At 39.3% G+C, this 16,402-nt stretch overlaps 1 protein-coding gene and 1 long non-coding RNA gene across 6 annotated transcripts in view; one reads left to right on the plus strand and one right to left on the minus strand.

Moving 5' to 3' along the window:
• lsamp (limbic system associated membrane protein) overlaps positions 1-16,402 on the plus strand; it is a 722,044-nt gene that overhangs the window by 542,095 nt on the left and 163,547 nt on the right. The gene's annotated exons all lie outside the window — the stretch shown is intronic.
• Positions 6,162-16,402, minus strand: part of LOC145651905 (uncharacterized) — a 34,339-nt gene continuing 24,098 nt past the window's right edge. Inside the window, exon 3 of the long non-coding RNA XR_014118002.1 lies at positions 6,162-6,297. This is a non-coding gene — a long non-coding RNA (uncharacterized LOC145651905). The remainder of the gene's footprint in view (positions 6,298-16,402) is intronic.

The following is a 16,402-nucleotide window of genomic DNA, read 5'->3' on the forward strand; positions in this document are numbered from 1 at the left end:
TCAGGTTTTGTGTAGGATACTGTGCTGTACAAATTTCACCTAGCAGTGTGGGGGGGCTTGAACTTGCAACATTCTGATTACAAGGCAAGTACCCTAACCACTGAGCTACCACAACCCCAGATTATTTGTGATATAATATCAATCATTTTTGTGGGTAAAACAAAATACGATAATCACAAAAGGTAGCGTAAGCTGTACTGAAACCATTTCAGTTTATATATATGTGTGTGTGTGTGTGTGTGTGTGTGTGTGTGTGTGTGTGTGTTTACAATCAACTGAAATGGTTTCAGTACAGCTTCCGCTACCTTTTGTGATTATCGTATACATTTTCATTCTTTTAGAGTTGTCGCCACAATGCTTATCTGTTAAAAAACCAAACAAACAAAAAACTCCTTTCACATTGGAACTCAGAGCACAACAGAAAAAATAACTTGGAACACTCCTGATTTGCACTTGTCAAACCTCTGAGTCAGTTTGAGCAAAATGCTAATGAAGCTAATGAAGGTGTGCAGGGGAGGAGCCATGTCTGGATCAACAGATCTCCCACACCAAGCCCAGAGATGTACAATATTCACTGGCATTTCCTGCATATGCCAAATAGTCATTCTCTAGATCTCCAGAGGATTCTTTAAATATATGAATCAGTTTTACCATCTTCCTGCATGAAATGGAAGATTAGATGTTAATGAAAATATGCTGTGTTTTTGAGATCAGCCTCCAGTACAACTGAAAGGGGTCAGCAGAGAGGCAGGTTGGTCAAGGGCTGTGGGGTATAGGTGTGCACCTGGCTCTGCTCCAGCTACAGAAGGTTACAGTAAGGATTAGCTACAGTAAGGAAGAGCTACAGTAAGGAAGAGCCATAGTAGGGATCATCTCTCATACTCGTGCATGCCCATAAATGCTCTTAGACATGCACATGCAATCACCCACAGATGCGTGTGCACATGTACAGACTGGATTTGTTTAGACAGGTTTTAAATGTACACATGCTCACTTCATCTCTCTTCCCTTTACTCATAAGCACGTACCCTCATGAACCCCTAGTGCACACCCACAGGCAGGCACAGAGTTCGTCCAACAAAAGGCGAAGACACACCATGTCCCCCGCTTGTCTACATAATGCATGACAGGGTGAAGGCTAGCAAAAGAACAAAGTATCTGAATTGCCAGCATTTGGCAAAAAAGCATTTTCCTTCCTCCTCTGGAGGCGTGAAGCTTTCCATCAAGGCCGGCTCTTTCAGTGTAACTCTGAGCCACACCAGCATGAATGCTGACTCAACCATCCCACCTACCCCTCCCCTGCAAACAAGATTAGCAAGCACTTAGCGCTTCTCTATACGTGCAATGCACAGCGCCTGTCTTCATTAGGCCTTAATTTAGAGACTGTCTAAACGATGAGTGTAGCGTCTGTGCCCCCGACTCTCCCCTAGCTCCCATGAGTGAGCTAGCAACTGCTCCTGGATCCTGGTTATCTTGAGCAATTGCAGTTGGAAGCCAGGTTTCTCCTTGACCATGTTTTTTTGTGTGTGTGTCCCAGAGACAACAGGACCCACGACACACTTTGTTTATCTTCATTTATACTGTGCTTTTGGCATCCATTTCATCTGTTGGACATTGACTGATGGCAGATATCTTGGGCCTTGCTATCTAATTTGGGACCTGAGGACGCTGGTCTCTGGTTCCCTGTTCATTAGATCTGAGCCACATAGTCTATTTTCTAGTTTTTTTTGTTTTTTTTTTTCATACCCCATACTGCCTTGCTTTTAATTGCTTTCTACCATGTGTTGGTGCCTGCAGGCACCTGGCTGTGTTGGGGAAAGTGAGAGAGAAAGTGCTAGAAGTGACACTGGTTTATTAAAACACTGATGACATGTCAACTCTGATTGTTCCTTCAGGTCACTTAGCACCTTTTCTTGCTGCATTAGCTATTTAAGAACAAATTATATGGCAGAGGAGACTGAACAACAAAAACAGATGGAGAAAGAGTAAATATAAATATAAGTGTCTGTATGTGGAGAGTGAGTGTGTGTGTTTGAGAGTGCATGTGTGATTTCCCTCTAAGCCAAATGTCAACACCACTTCAAATCCTGCTAAATTTAAGCATTAGCACAGTCAGGCATCTGATCGAGTGTTGCTGCTTTTACCTCTGGGTTTGAGCCTTTTGGCTGGTATCGAGGGTAAACAGTCTGGAAAATTCAGCAGGCAGTCCATTTTCAGGGTTAAGGCAATGTCAGGCCAGGATTTCTTATCAGTACTCGTCAAAGCTGCACAGCCCAGTGAAAAATGTTCCAGGCTCTGCGGCTCGCACACTCCACCCTTAGGAGAGGGTGGAGCTAAAGCCTCAGTTCTTGCCATCCTTGAGTATGTTGAGGCTCTATCAAGTGCTGCCACGTTAATGCTGGGCATGCCGTTGTTGGCCCTGCTCTGCACTGTGTCACTTCTGAGGCTAAAAGGCCTTACTTACATTTTCAGCCACTTTGCGTTTTAGTACACACTCCTTGTGAATGACAACAGCCAGGCACCATTTCAGCCAGCATTAAATAGCTTCTTTTGCTTCATGTGGTTATATTCAGTAAACCAGAGTTTTAGAATGTGAAGTATGGTGAGTAGGTAACTGTCCCAGAGTGCGCATTATTGGGGAAAAATTAGCTAAAGGCTCTCAGAGATTAGGAATAAACATTTATTTCAGGGCGGCAGTAACTATCCCACAGTATTGATAACATCAAGATAAATAAACAGTAAAATATAAAAGTTGTATATTATACATATCATATATACGCACACATACATCAAGTGCTTGCACAGCTAATGAAGGACCTTTGTGCTCACTTCAGAGCTGCCGTAATTGTTTGTGTCATAGGACAATGTGCTGGAAACATTCCTCAGAGATTTTGGTCCATATTAACATGATAGCATCATGCAGTTGTTGCAGATTTGTCGGCTACATATCCCTGATGTAAATCTCCCATTCCACCACATCCCAAAGGTACTCTTTTTGGATTGAGATCTGGTTACTGTGGAGGCCATTTGAGTACAGTGAACTAATTGTCATGTTCAGTCTAACAGTTAGAGATGATGTAATCTTTGTGACATGGCACATTATCCTGCTGGAAGTAGCCATTAGAAGATGTGTATACTGTGGTCATGGACATGGTCAGTAACAATACTCAGGCAGGCTGTGGCATTTAAACCATGCTCAGCTGATATTAAGGGACCCAAAGGAATGTTTTCTTGGCACACCATGGATCCTCTGATACGTGTGGATGGATACTTGGACAGTACTCATTAGATCATCCCTTTATGGCAGCTGTTTACCCTATGGCAGGAAACTTTCAGCAGGGTGAAATACAAGGGTTGTATAGTCTAGGAACATACAACAGTTTTGATTTGTTTCCCTGTCCTTCACAATTCTTAATCCTATAGATCTTAATCCTATAATGCATCTCTGGGCTAAGATAGAACAGTCTGTTCAGAGCATGTCAGTACCTTTATCTAATTTGAGGCAATTGTGAGAAGCTCTCCTGTCTGCATGTGCCATTATTCTTGCATAACAATTTCAGTACCTAGTGGATTCTATGCAGTGACAATTTGCTGCAGTTCTGAGGGCCAAGGGAGGTCCAACATGTGACAATATGGGTAACTCTAATAAAGTGGCCATTCAATGTATTTTGGCACACTATGCAACAGAGTAATTATCAAAGTAGCAGAACTCTGGAAAATTAAGCATTTTTTTCCTTTAAGACAAAGAAGACCACTCAAATGTTGTGTCCTTTGGAGATTTCCAAGCATTTCACATGTCATGCTCTGGACACTTGCATGAAAGATTCTGTGCAATAAATAACAGTCTGGTAAAGCTACATTTCCCTAGTTGTCTTGTTTTGAAACATGGAAGCTAAAGGACTTGTTGGAGTTGTTCGTAGAGTAGTATACGAGGTGGTGGAGTCATAATGGTGACTCTACACTCACACTTGATTGGTGTGAAACTAACTGAGCATTTGGCAGAATTCTAGGCATTATCAGGTGCTGACACAAGTGTTGTTATTGCCAAACTGAGAGCCATGGCTGAATTCTTTGCGTCTCAACCCAGCGTAGTAAGAAGATGTACCATATCAATTCAGATGGATACTTTGGAAGGATATTTCAGTTTTGTATTGAAAATGAAAGACATTATAACTCTGTATGGAGTCTGCCACAGAACTGTTGTTCATTATGTGTAGGAGAATGGAATGACGTAAGGTATCTGTGTTTTGTTTTTTTTGTTTTTTTATTTAGCAAAATTGCATTATGCAAGAATAACAAATTAATGCATTTGTCTCTTTGAAAACAATAAGACAATGCGTTGGATCTGCAAAACAGTGTGACTCCTACCCTCACCCAAGTTTTATTTGTTTCATATGCTTCATAAAATTCGACTCAGCAACTCTTCTGTTCTTTCAAATGCTTAACTTAGAGTACAGTGTTTCTATACTGTGATACAAAAAAGCAACAAAAAACTGAATTATATGTTGTATGTACAGCAAATAAAATGTGAATTTGATAAGGCCAAGAAGTCTGCCACATATTCTTCTACATGCTCAGTTAACATGTCACATTGATCAAATGTGAATTTAGAGACACCATTCTCCCTAACCATTCTCCTTCATCAAACTGATAGTCTGAATCTCCAACCAGCTCTTCAGCCACCATGTTTCCAGAAAGTCACCTGTTCTGCTTAGTGTGTTGTAGCCCTGCCCTGACTGACAGGTAGAAGGCTGTGAAAGTGAAAAGGCAATTGGAGCAATGCATTTTCAAAACCATTTTTTCTCAGGTGAGAATGTTATTGCAAGCAGAGGGTTGCTCTTTCGCCTTTAACATTTGAATTTTTCCATCTTTCTAACAAGGTTGTGAGTTTGTCATTTACATTTCAAACACAATTTTACTGAGTGTAAATGAAAATTAGGTGAGTAATATTAATGGTTATTTTGACACCATTATTGCATAATTACATGAATTATATTAATTTGGTTGAGAAATATGTATTAATTAAAATAATGCTAATCATATAGCACTCAAATCTCTGTGTAGATGAAATAGTAGTGCACCAAATGGCCAATGGAAATGGAAGATGGACCCAAACATTTGTAAATCTGCTTTGTGACAACATTCATTTTGTTAAAACACTATATAAACAAATTTGACTTTATTTAATTATTGAATTTGAATTTTCATTTTAAGCCCAAGCTTGCAATTTGTGTTATGTGTATGTTGCTCCTTTATTGTTTCTGTACCTTTCAGGCTGAGCAGACTGAGTAAAAAAAAAAAATAATAAAAAAAAATACTTTTTTAGAGCATTGCAACGATCTACTGCTATGCTCTTCATAAATATATACTTTTTTTGCAAATATGAATAAGAACATAGAGTAGGGGTTTTGTATTATATACTGTTGCTTTTTTTTTTTTTTTTGTAGATTGAAATAACATGACATATTTAATTATTGCCTGACTGCAGTTTTACTTTTCCCATCTAATTGATCAGTTCGGACAAAAGTGAGCTGATTAATCAATTATAAGAATAACCGTTTGGGGCAGCCCTGGTTTATTTGTGGTTTATTGGACAGATGAAATTTGTACAGCACAGTATGCCATACAAAAACAGATCAAAGTTCTAGTGGTTTGATGGCTTCTTTATATAATGAGGAATTTCAACAAAACACAGCTGTCTTATTTTAAGCAGGGGTCCTGAATTCTTTGACCCCAGTGGCCGTCTGGGCTGTGGTATCCCAGTGAATAAGGTACTTGACTAGCAATCTGAAGGTTGTCAGTTCAAGCCCCACCACCACAAAGTTGCCACTTTTGGGCCCCTGAGCAAGACCCTTAACCCTCAGTTGCTCAAAAAATGTACTCAGTCATAATTGTAAGTTGCTTTGAATGAAAAGTGTTAGTTAAATGCCATAAATATTAATATCCATCACAACTGGTTTCCACCTGCTGTCTGACTCACCGTTTTACAGCATCAGCCATTGAGGACAGGGAAGACAAGCGTCTGCTAACAGCCCCTTTGTATGGCTGCTCATGCAACATCTTTCGGCAGCTGAATGTGACTGGAGAGGAATACCGACTGCCCGGTGCTGTGAAAATGAGGTAGTGGACATCGAGGAATGGGCAGCATCGTGGAACTGGGCGCAGAGGGTTGGTTGTGTTCTCTTGGACTACTTTGGAGGGCTATGGAATTGCAGGTATTCCAACTTGAATCCTGGTGAAAGAGCTCAACCGTCTTAGCCAGTTGCTAGCACTACAGAGCCCTCATTTCTTAAAACCCTGGAAAACAGATAGGAGATCATCAATACTAGAGCTGACACATACATTGCAAGTTCTGCTAGATAACTGTAGAAACATCCTGTGTTTATGCAGTGATTCTAGAACCCACATGCTAACAAATTTGTGAAGTGGCTGCCCTACCTCAGGTTATTTGACTGATATTTTCAGTGTTCCCAGGCTGTCTGACAGGGACTGGAATTGCTTGATGATCCAACCTATGCTTAACCAGGCCAGTCCTGATTGTGCCTTTTTAGATAATGGCTACATTAGAGGTAGGTTATGTACAGGATACTATTGGATAAGTTTAAAGGTAGGCATAGAGGTGGGCTAATATACAGGAAGTGACTGGTTATGATTACACCAAAGGGATGAGTTATATGTTCATATGTTTTACAGAATTGCCCTTGTAACTCCTTGCACTCTTGTTGTCATTAATAAAACTTTGATTAAAGTATTTTAAAGTATTTTAAAACTGCATAGTTTGTTGCATTATTGGTATAAGTGTAATAGGAATTTCATGGATAAGCTCAATTAGGATCTAAAATGTCAGTAGTAATGAATGACCTGTAATCACTATAAGATATTGCACATACGCACTTGTTTACAATTAGGCTGTACTATATTTGTAACGATGAAAGGTAAGGAGGCGGAGAAAAGTGAGATTTATTAGGGGCAAATCCAGAGTCATGGTCGTTAGGGTAGTCCAGGGTCAGTTTACCGATGCAGAGAGTACGAGGATACATGACAAGAACAAAGGCTAGGGTCACGAACAACTAATAACCACAAACAGTGGCTAGAACAAAATACACTGAGGCTTGCATAAAAAAAAGGCTAGAATTAACATACAGGCTAAGAAAAATAAATACGAATTTACGTACATGGAATATATACCGCAGTTAGACTTGGATAAACACTGAACAGCAGAGACACAGGTGAAAGTAATAACAGGCGTGGAAAAACAGACGAGGGGTGGAGAAAACGAAACCAAAGAATGATACAACTAGGAAGTAAAGGAAAACAGAGACGCGACAGGGAAACCATGGAAACAGGGATGCCAGGAGGGTGGCCATTCGTGACAATATTACTCTATTTTACATCACAAATTTGTCATTTTTATGCCTAACAGTGCCAGTCTCACAGTATAGTCTAGCAGTATGGTACTGCATGGGGCAGTGTGGGAAGAGCCTTATCCAAAAGCATAGTGGCAGCAGCAAAAAGCTTGGTGCTATCAGTCCTCTGAGATTTCTGTCACACACACACACATACACACACACACACACACACACACACACACCTGCCTCATTTCTCACATTAGCTTTTTAGCTATTGGTTAAAATGTTAATCCTCCCCCTTGGCTTTCTTGTGTATTGTCATTTGTTCATTTCTTACAGCATAATATCCCCAAACATGTGAAATACTTAAAGGATAGGTTTTCTATTTCTCAGCCTAGACCTGATTAACATAGCTCGCCATCACTCGTAATCATGCACAGCACAACCTCACTGATGGCTTTGACTACTGAGAAACCTACCAGGCACCTGCAGCTTCTCTGTGGGCTTAAAAAGATTCCAACAGGGAACTATTTAAGCCTTAAAAACTCTAAATAAATCTCTCTTTTAAAAATGGGAAACTGTATAGTTACATGCATATTTATGTATTGCTTATTCAGAACATGATTTGAAATTAATTTGAATTTGTATGTATTTATATCTCACTTGATTGTTAGAAAAAGTGCCAGAGTTCATCTCAGCTATTTCTCAACTTCCAAATGAATGAAATCAGTAAACCCGCATAAAAAGCATGGTTTGTGGTTAGGGTTTTGTGCATGTTTTGTGTGTGTTCTCAGGACCCACATGCTTGACTATTTTGAACAGGACTATTATTAGTGTTGTTGTTGCTGTTGTTGATGTATTTACCTGTATTTATTCAATTCCGACCTGCCAGCCATTGCAGTGCAGTTGATGCGCACCTGTCCTGAGTAAGTTAATCTCCCCCTTTCATCATGTGCTTCTGCACACAGCTTGAGAAATGAGTGTGAACAGCAGAGTGGCTGTGGTGGGCCCTCACTTATTTCTGCGCTCCTTTGGGGGTTAATCTGAGCCTTTGTAAGCATTCAGGCATGAGCTCTGACTGTGCAGATACAAATAAACCCTGTCGAAACTGTATGGTTCACAACGAAACCAAAGGAAAATATTTACTCAAAACACATGGCACATTACCCACCCTGTGACACACTGCAGAGTCCGAATGGAGTGAATACATGTGCGGGATGACAGACAAGCACATTGGTGCTGCAGCCATAAAGTGTTATGTTTGGCATTTTAATCGCAGCTGCCATAGAGCCGATGGTTAGGCATGAGCTCAGCAGTAATGGGACACGTGAGGCATTACCCACACTGCTCCTTTAACCATCTATGCACCACACCAACATCTGACAGGGCCAAGATTAAATGGAACCAATTTAGCTTCTTGTATGAATTAAATTTGCTGCCCCCTCGTTGCAGCCTGACTGCTTGTGGAATTAAACGATATAATAATCCTGTTTGGCTGGTGCCCATGAGCAAAGATGGAAGTTTTTTTGTTTTGGTTTGGTTTTTTTTACGCACCACATCCAGTTGATGCTGAGGGTTCTAAAGGGTTTTTCAAACGTGTCCAAAGAACATTTTTCAAAAAATTATTTAATACTCAATACTATTTATTATTGAAAAACACCTTAAAAATATCTTTTATAGTTTGTGAAATTCCTAAAAGCAGTACAAGCACTAACTTGCGTATGATCCCGATACATTGTTAATTGTTTCTGTGTAGTGTGGTCCTCTCTGATAGTGTCTCTGATCTCTGAGGACCCTATTTGCAGCCAAGGTTGCATCTGTGGGCAGATTGCTGTCCCATCACTCGGACCACGTCAGGGGGTGGCTTGACACATGTTTAAGACATGCCTGAGCCAAGTGTGCATGTCACCATTATTCTCCCTACATGCAACTATATCACTACTGCAAACAAAATATAACATCTTATTATATTTTACACAGCATACATTTTGCTTTCTCCTTATAAGATTATGTTCTTATAAGATACATAACTTCATGAAATGAAATGTCTGGAGATTCTGGAAGAGGATTCCTGGATTTGCATGTTACTATATAAAGCAGCACTAACAGAAATGCATTTATATGGAGTAAGTGAATATGTGTAAATCTTTTCTAGACATTATCAGGATATGAGGCTCAAGAAATGTCAAATGTAAATAGTGTCTTAGGGAAGCAGTTTGAAACCAAATTGCCCTCCCGAGTGCTGACAAAAAAGATAATTGCAGTGGACTCAGACTTTTAGACCCTGCTGTCATAAGTAGTTATACTGTTATGTAAGGTGGATCTGGCATCATTTTTGTTTATAAAGCAGTCCCTGACCTTGGTGTTGTTAACACCTCACTCTACCTGCTCTACCTGGTGAGTTACAGGAACATCTGTATCTTATTTTGTGTATTTAAACCATAGGCTTGGGGTGACTCCCTTATTAGTTAACACTAAAAACTCTTAAAAACATTGTAAAATGAAACTAAAATTGCATCATACAGTCAAAACATTAATATCATCAATGTTACTTTGCTTTGAAAAGTGCTGGGAAAAAAAATTGCAGACCAGGTGTTTCATTCCACTCAACTTCAATTTCACGCTCCCTTTAAGAAATCAGGTCCTCTGGCACACACATTCATGAAAAGAAATCAGTGAAGGATCTAAAAGGAAGAGGTTCACGATGGATGAATTTGCTAAGCCTATTGGTGTTGAACAATACAAGAACTAACAGCAATATGATTTAAAATAAACTCACCATCCACTTTATTAGGTACACCTTGCTATTACTGGGTTTGATTCCCTTTTATCATCAGAACTGCCTTAATTCATGGCATAGATTCAACAAGGTGCTTATTCCTTAGAGATTTTGGTCCATATTGACATGCATATTGACAAATTATAATGCAGGTGCTGCAGATTTATTGACTGCACATGATGCAAATCTCCCATTCCACCACATCCCAAAGGTGCGCTATTGGATTGAGATCTGGTGACTGTGGAGGCCATTTGAGTGCAGTAAATTCATTGTCATGCTCAAGAAACCAGTTTGAGATTATATGAACTTTGTGATATGGCATGTTATCCTGCTGGAAGTAGCCATTAGTAGTTGGCACACTGGTCATAGAGGAAGGGACATGGTCAGCAATAATACTTAGGTAGGTTGTAGAATTTAAACCATGCTCAGTTGGTATTAATGGTTCAGCTGCCTGAACCATTGATATAAGTAAGGAAGGATGGATCATGCTTTCATATTGTTCATGCTAAATTCTGTCCCTGCCATCTGAATATTTCAGCAGAAATCAAGACTCATCAGACCAGGCAATGTTTTTCCAATCATCTGTTGTCCAATTTTGGTGAGCAATAGGAATTGTAGCCTCAGTTGACTGTTTTTAGCTGAGAGGAGTGGCACCCAGTGTGGTCTTCTGCTGCTGTAACCCATCTGCTTCAAGGTTTGATATGTTGTGCATTCAGAGATGCTCTTCTGCATACCTTGGTTGTAACGAGTTGTTATTTGAGTTACTCTTGCCTTTCTATCAACTCAAACCAGTCTAGTCATGTTCATGGTCAAGGTCAAGTTTATTTATATAGTTCTTTTTACACATACGGTGTCACAAAGCAGCCAAATGATGGGTCCATATGCCTAATGAGCAAGCTGATAGGCAAGGAACGCTCTGCACCTTTATATACAGAAGGCTAACTGAAGCTTGAAAAAATAAGAAAGTCTTAAGACTAGATTTAAAAATTGGGAGTGTGTCTGAGTCTTGGATCAAAGCTGGAAGGTTGTTCCATAACAGAGGAGCTTTACAGGAGAAGGCTCTACCCTGGGCTGTAGTCTTACTAATTTTAGGGACTATTAGAGCACCTGTATTTTGAGAGTGCAGTAGGTGAGGTAGGTTATAGTATGCAATGAGTTCACTCAGATACTGTGGGGCCAGACCATTTAGCTCTTTATATGTCAACAGAAGAATTATAAAATCGATTTGAAAGTTAACTGGGAGCCAGTACAGAGCTGAAGGAACAGGACTAATGTGGTCGAATTTTCTAGCCCTTGACTCTGACTGCTGCATTCTGTATGAGTTTATTGAGTGACTTTTTAGAGCATCCAATTACAAGACCATTAAAGTAGCCCAATCTTGATTCGATGAAATCATGAACCAATTTCTCTGCATCTGATAAGTGTCTCAGTTTAACAGTATTATGTAAATGGAAAAAGGCAGTCTTAGTTACAATACATACATGTACATTAAATGAAAGGTCAGAGTCAATAGTAGCACCTAAGCTTTTTACAACAGATGTTACAACAGATGATGGGTGTTACTGAAACACAATAAGGCTTTAGAATATTAGATAAATTGCTTTTTTATTTATTTTATGCAGTCTTTAATTTTGTTAATTTAATATGAGAATCACCAGGATTAGAAGATATATATAATTGATTATCGTCAATGGCAATGGAAGATAATACCATGCTTAGGTATAATTGTGTCTAATGATAGCATATATAATGAGAATAATATGGGATCCAGTAAAAACCTTTGTGGAACACCATATTTACTTTTGCTCAGAGTACAAGGACAAATTGATAACCATAAGATTTGAATCAAGAGAGTGGTTGACCTCTAATGCTAGTGAGTGTTTCCAGCCTAACCAGTAAGATGTTGTGGTTGATGGTGTCAAAGACAGCACTAATATCTAAAAGTATAAGAAAGGAGATGCGTCCTTTGTCAGAGGATATTAAGAGATCATTAACAACCTTAGTGTAGTTTTGGTGCTGTAAAGGGGTCTGAATCCAGTTCATGGACATGGTTTGTCTGCAAAAAGGTACATAATTGCAACAATACTGCTTTTTCTAGTACTTTGTAAATAAAGGACAGGATTAAGATTTTTTTAAAGAAGTGGTTTAATGACTGCAAGTTTTAATGATTTGGGATTATAAACTAGGTCCAGAGAAGAGTTAATTAAAGTGAATCACTAAGGATTTACCTTCACGTTGGAAACATTTCCTTCCTTGTTCAGTTAACATCTAACTAGCTAGTCAGCTAGCTAAAACGTTATGCAACAAATGTACTGTGAAGTTGCATCAATTTTTTAATGTAGTGATGACTGGCAGTGGACTCATGATGATCGCCACCTCATTTGAATGTCACTTAACAACCGTAAGATGACATCAAGTGACCTACAAAAAGAATGGCATGCAGCAGCTGGGGTAAATTGCACAGCAAGGACGGTTCAAAACAGACTTCTGGAGGCAAGTTGTGCAAAGCTAGAAAAAGGTTGTCCTACACCTGGTCATGTAATGGTTGGATGGAGACCTGGAGAGGCCTACAAGCCAGAATGTCTCACATCCACTGTGAAATTTGGTGCAGGATCGGTAATGATCTGGGGGTGTTTCAGCAAGGCTGGAATCAGGCAGATTTGTCTTTGTGAAGGACACATGAATCAAGCCACTTACAAAACTGCTGGAAGAAAACTTGATTCCTTCTGCTCTGACAATGTTCCCCAACTCTGATGGTTGGTTTTTTCAACAGGACAATGCTCCATGTCACATAGCCAGGTCAGTCAAAGTGGATGAGGGACCACCAGATCAAATCCTTATCATGGCCAGCCCAATCTCCAGACCTGAACCCCATTGAAAACCTCTGGAATGTGATTAAGTGGAAGATGGATGGTCCCAAGCCATCAAACAAAGCTGAGCTCCTGGAATTTCTGTGACAGGAGTGGCATAAAGTTACCCAACAGCAATGTGAAAGACTGGTGGAAAGCATGCCAAGACACATGAAAGCTGTGATTAAAAATCAGGGTTATTCCACCAAATATTGATTTCTTGACTCATAGTAAGTTGAAATATTAGTACTGTGTTGTTTATAAATGAATATGAGCTTGTGGTCTGTAAGTGTTTTGTTATTTTGATCATTAGTCATTTTCATTAAATAACATGCTCTAAAATACAATAATTTTATCTGGTATTTGGAAGAAATGTTGCCAGCCGTTTATATAATAAAATAAAACTGCTTAGCCTGGTGAAACACATATCCATGAATTGTAAAACTAGAGAAATTAATAATTTTGTAGTAGTTTCTTATTTTTTTCTGGAGCTTTATATATACACTAGTATATATACCATTTAGTATATATTATTACTTTATACTACATACTATATACTAGTATATATGATCAAATAAACTACTTTTCATATTCATATATTTCACTGCTTTTGTGAACCAAACACTGGTAAACGTATTTCAAACACCAAAACAGTTGGTTCACATGAGTAAAGGTATGTTCACATGAAATATAACACATTTCTGAAATTGGACCTCATATTTTCAGCATTATGGCTACATTATTTCTTTATTTCTCTATGTCAAATGGTACCTCATTATGAAGAGAGCTGAAACTGAACATTTTGATATGAAACACATGGGTATCGTGCTATAAGTAAGGACCTTTAAAGTGAATTTAAGTAAATATGCATAAACAGAGAAAATGCCCTTAGACTTCAGAGGGTTAAGCAAATGTAGCAAAAACACATAATTTTAAGAATTATTGAAAGGGGCACCACCCCAAAATATAGCGAAAATATGTTAGCTAACAATGGTGACGTACCGAAGTCTTATTAACATTATATCAGTCTCATTTTTAAATTAGTGCATATTTTGTGCAGTGACTGAGTACCATTGATTTAAATATATTTGCCATGACAACCAACTTGTTGAATAAAGCGGAAGTGTCACGGTATGTATGTATGTGTGTGTGTGTGTGTGTGTGTGTGTGTGTGTGTGTGTGTGTGTGTGTGTGTGTGTGTATGTGTTCGTCTGTGTGGCCACGCCCCCATGTGTCACACCTGTTTGTAATTGCTTATCATTTACGTGTGTATATAAACGCCTATGCTAGCTTCATTGTATTGTATACTGCATAGTATTTTGTTTCTGTATGAATAAACATGTTTGTTTAATGTAACTCGTCCCTGCATCCTGCCTAGACCGACCGCCTGGGAAAGGTAAAAAGAGGAAGGGAAAGAAGGGAAGTAAATGTCCTCCAGGGAAGCCCCCCGTGTTCTTGGGCACCCTCTTGACTCCCACAATAGGGGAGAGTGGTCCAGGTGAGTGTGGTCCAGGAAGCGGGGGAGTCAAATTAGGTCTGGTTGCCAGGACTGGCATAATGATTTCCAGTCCTCAGAATCAGACTCCGTGGACTTCTTCGGTCCCACGGAGAGACCTTCGCTCATCCTGGCCTCGCTCCATGGGTCCACACTGGGAGGAACCCACTGGAGGATTTTGGGGGGGCTCTGTGTAGGGTCCAGGGTCAGAATCTGTTGAGTCCTATGGAGACCAGCCGGACTACGAGAACTGGCACTCAGAGGTAATAATAATAAACCAACAATGAAGACAGTACTCAGATCAGAGGGATGAACTTTTGCACAATTCACAGAACTGTTTAGCTAGGGTGCTAGCTAGGACTAGCCTATCCCAGAAGTTAACGGAGCTGACGGCTTCACCGAGAGTGTAGAGCAGAGCTGAAATGAATGGTTCTTTGAATTCGCTGGTGTCAATGCGAGAGTGTATCATAGACGTACTTTATAGAAAGGTTGGCTAATTAGTACTATGAGTATTATAATAATACTATTAGTATTATTGCTGTTGGCCAAACAGGATTCATTCTCAGCTTTACCAGTGATGTAAAACAAATGCAACTATCTTGACGGAATAGTGGAAAAAAAATTAAATGGTTTAAGACAAACTAACACACTAAATTTAAGACAAACAAAATAAGACGCTATTCTAAGTACTTATTTCTTCTCGCGAGAAGTTGTAACTTATTTTCTGAGTCCACCTAAAACTCTGTATTCTTCTTTTTAACTTCTTAACCCAACTTACTTAATTAACTCTTTGTTCCTGAGCGTTGATGTTTATAACCATTACTCGGGGAGGGGGATAGATCATTCTCAGGATTTTCTGTACTCTGCAAATAGTACAGATTATTGCAAATAATCTTCCTCTCTCTGCTATACTTAAGATGATTAGGTAATCACTAAGCAATACATGTATAAAGGTTAAAATGCAAACACTATAATAATAGGGTTAAGGCATGGATATAATGGTTTCATGACTGAATAAAATAACCAGACATATGAAAAGTTAACATAGCTACAGAGAGAGTGGGTTTCATAACATTTCGGTGATGATAGTTTACTTAGATTTCATCCCAAATTGAGCATATTGAGCCTGTCATGTATATAGTGATACATTGTTGGCCATACATGGTTAACAAGTCCAGATGGGAAGTCTGTTATAGTCACTGAGGGGCACAGTGGATCCATTGTCTATACAATCCATCTGAAATATCAACTTGTTAAGAGAAAGAGAAAGCACCAATGGGACAATTAAAATCATCTTCCATACATGATCAGGGTCTTGTTGCAATCCTCACAGGAAGACCTTTCATAAGGAGAATATTAAATTTCAGTATTCTTTTAGGAATATGTTCTTTTATAAGTTTACCTTGATCTGAGTATTCCAGCTTGTGAAGTTATCCACATGAGGTGTTTTATGACATTGTTCAAGGCTGGGGGTTGTAAAGTTTGGGCCATGTGTCCTGGCGGGGTAATAAACCTTCCTTACAGAGTGGTGTAGAGACCTGATAAGGGAAGGGAGTACCGTTTTAGCAGAGCCAAAGGTGTTCTGGTATTTGTCAAACAAAGCCTCTCAGAGTGAGTGTGATGAGTCGTCCCAGGGGTGAGGGTCCACTTGCTCTGCAGGGCAGTGACTGGTATTCAAGAGCATCTTAATATGGAGATTTTCTGTGAAGGGTGTTGGGGTACCTTAGGTTTCATTGCAGGAGTGGACCGCAGTGTCCACTACACAAAGCATCTTCAAATTAGGATCAGTAATTATTTTATGCTTTAGATAACAAAGCTCTTACAACAAAGATCTGTTTTTTTGGTACTGGCATAATGTAGTTTAACACTGGTTACTACATTTATTTTGGTAAAAATGAGGAACAGACCCAGGCTAAATTGAGGGGTTACT

The sequence above is a fragment of the Electrophorus electricus genome, chromosome 17 (genome assembly GCF_041902795.1).
Source record: "Electrophorus electricus isolate QZ-2024a chromosome 17, ASM4190279v1, whole genome shotgun sequence".
Classification (NCBI taxonomy): Eukaryota; Metazoa; Chordata; class Actinopteri; order Gymnotiformes; family Gymnotidae; genus Electrophorus; species Electrophorus electricus.